This window comes from Elephantulus edwardii, unplaced genomic scaffold (assembly GCF_000299155.1).
Source record: "Elephantulus edwardii isolate Elephantulus edwardi_28Jun2011 unplaced genomic scaffold, EleEdw1.0 scaffold00729, whole genome shotgun sequence".
Lineage (NCBI taxonomy): Eukaryota > Metazoa > Chordata > Mammalia > Macroscelidea > Macroscelididae > Elephantulus > Elephantulus edwardii.
Genome location: NW_006400479.1, coordinates 17095 through 20170, shown reverse-complemented (window position 1 = coordinate 20170; position 3076 = coordinate 17095).

Sequence of the window (3076 nt, the reverse complement as noted above, 5' to 3'; positions counted from 1 at the left end):
TGCGCCGTCACTCCACTCTCCCAAACATGATGTCCCTCTCCAAGGACCAGTCCCTCCTTGCAACATGCCCAAAGTATGTCAGACAAAGCTTTAGAATCCTTGACTCCAGGGAACATCCTCGCTTCACCCTCTCCAGGACAAACCTGTTATATACATACACACATATATACAGTTGTCATTGTTGTTGTGAGGTATTGGTTTGAATCACTGAACAACAATGATCAAAGACCATATGAGTTGTGGGAGGACATCAAGGATATTTGAAGGGAGCAAAAGGTCATCACAAAGATAGAGGAGAAAGAAAAAAACAAAATGGACGTCAGAAGAGACTCTGAAAATTGGACTAGAGAAGCCAAAACAAAGGGAAAAGATGCTGAAGTAAAAGAGATATACAGAAGATTTCAAGGGGCAGCTCAAGAAGACAAAGCAAATTTATAATTGAATATGCAGAGAGATGGGATTGGAGAATAAAAAGGGAAGAACTCGCTCAGCATTTCTCAAGTTGAGGGAACTAAAAGACAAATTTAATCCTTGACTTGCAGTATTGAAGGATGCTATGGGCAATATGTTAAATGATCCAGAAAGTATCAAAAGAAGACGGAGGGAATACACAGAGTCACTGTACCAAAAAAGAATTGACTGACACTGAAAAAAATCAGGAAGTACCATATGAGCAGGAGCCATAGATAGGGAACTGCCAGAAATTCAAGCAGGATTTAGAATAGGCCATGACAACCAGGGATATCATTGTTGATGTTAGTCAGATGGATCCTGGCCAAAAGTAAAGAATACCAGAAGAATGTCTATTTATGCTTTATGCACTATGTAAAGACATTTGACTGTGTGGATAAAACAAGTTGTAGCTAACAATGGGAAGAATGGAAATCCCATAGCACTTACTTGTGCTCATGCAAAACCTATACCTAGACCAGGAGGCTGTTTTGCAAGGGAACACTGCATGATTTAAAATTAAGAAGGGAGTGTGTCAGGGTTGTAACCTCTCTCCATACTTATTCAATCTGTTTGTTGAGCAAATTAATTGAGAAGCTGGATTCTATCAAGAGGAGTGTAGTATCAGGATTGAAGGAAAATTCATAAATAACTTGTATTATGCAGATACGCAATATTGCTCGTAGTGAAGAGGACTTGAAGCACTTGCTGCAAAAGATCAAAGACTATAGCCTTCAATATGGATTGATTTCAATGTCAAGAAAACAAAGATTCTTACCACTGGACTGATAGGGAACACCATGATAGTTGGAGAAAAGAGTGAAATTGTCAATAATTTTGTCTTACTTGGATCCACAGTCAACATCCTTGGCACCAGCAATATATACAGTTGTTGTTGTATGTGCCATTAAGTCGACTGAGACTCATAGCGACCCTATGCACAAAAATTCCGAACCTTTTCCTATCCTGAACCAATCCCATACACCTACCCTCATTACCCTATTTACTATGTCAGTCCATCTCCTCCAGGGTCTTTCTCTCTTGCACTGTCCCTCCATCCTTCTGAGCATGATGTCCTTCTCTAAGGACTTGTCCCTCTTGGTCACATACCTAATGTACATGAGATGAACTTACAAAATCTTAGACTCAAAGAAGCGACTTGCTTTCATCCTTTCTAGGATAAACCTGTTTGTTCTCTTGGCATGGTAAATCACGGTATTTTCAATATTCTTCTCCAGCACCCACAACTCAAAAGCATTGATTCTTCTTCTGTCATCCTTAGTCACTGACCAGCTCTCTGATGCATAACAAGCAATTGGGAAGACCATGGCCTGGGTCAGGGGCACCTTAGTCTCTATACTGACATCAGTGCTCTTTAGCATTCAGGAGAGGTATATATAATAGAAGTACTAAAATGAAATGCAAGCTTATACAGTGATATTGAAAGACAAACAAGAAATGACTCATAGTTTTCTGGACTATGAATCTTAAGAAAGTAGTGATTTACAAGTTACTGACTTGAAAGTGTTTTAATTACTATGTGTAATCAAAGTAAGACTTACATAACATTTGAAACATCACCCAAGTCTGTCCTTATCCAAACAGTAAGAGAAAGACTGAATAGAGTCCTCACTACCACAAATTCTACAGTTGAGTTTCTCATATTTGGGGTATTCACAGTCAAGTTTCTTATCTTTGGTTAATTTGCAGGGTCAGCACATCCTGAGTGCAATGGACAAGCCTCATCCTGGGGGAAAACCACCTTTGAGATTGTGGTCTTTCTCCTGACAGATAAGTCTGATCTATTTGCTCATGGGCACAGTTCAGCCTATCTTTTCCTCACTGTACAATTAAGCTTACCATCCTCCTCTTGATCTGCCCACTCTTGCAAACTGCTCTGTGTGAAAACATTCTAGAATCATCCCCTCCCACACCAGCAGAGACAGCTCCACTGTCTGGAAGCAGAGCATCCCATCCCGCGGCCACTGCCCCATTTCAGCTATATACTTCTTGGGTTTCTGTGGGCTTAGGCAACTCCTTGTCTGTTGCTTTTCTTTTGGTTTATAATAGGCATGATGCAGATCTGAATTCCTCTTGCAAGTATTGGATGAAAAAATAAGAAAACGTGCTGTGACAGAAATAATCTACTGGTTAAAATGGTTATAAAAAAAAAGAAATAATCTACTGGGATTAATGATGGACACGGAGTGAATGTGTCTCCCCAAACTACAAGTATAAAATGATGTAATGTGACAACTAAGTAGCGATCCTGCATCATCTGATAAACCAAATAATTGTAGGAGGGATAAGGATGGAACTGCAGCATTCACTAATAGCATCACAGCCCTAACCAAGATAAGATAGGGTTCAGATCTGTTGTTCATAGGGTTATTATGAGTTGTATTCGACTTTAAGGCATCTAACAACAAACCTCTCAGGAACATTCTGATTACACTTCCTTCAACACAGATTTGTTTGTTCTTTTGATAGACCATGGGCTTTTCATATTTTTTTCTATAATTATATTTCATTAATTTTCATAAACATTTACAGAGATTTTGGGCTTCCACTCATTCATTGTTGCACTATTCTCTCTACCCTCCTCCCAGTTTGTTCTTGTCCAAAT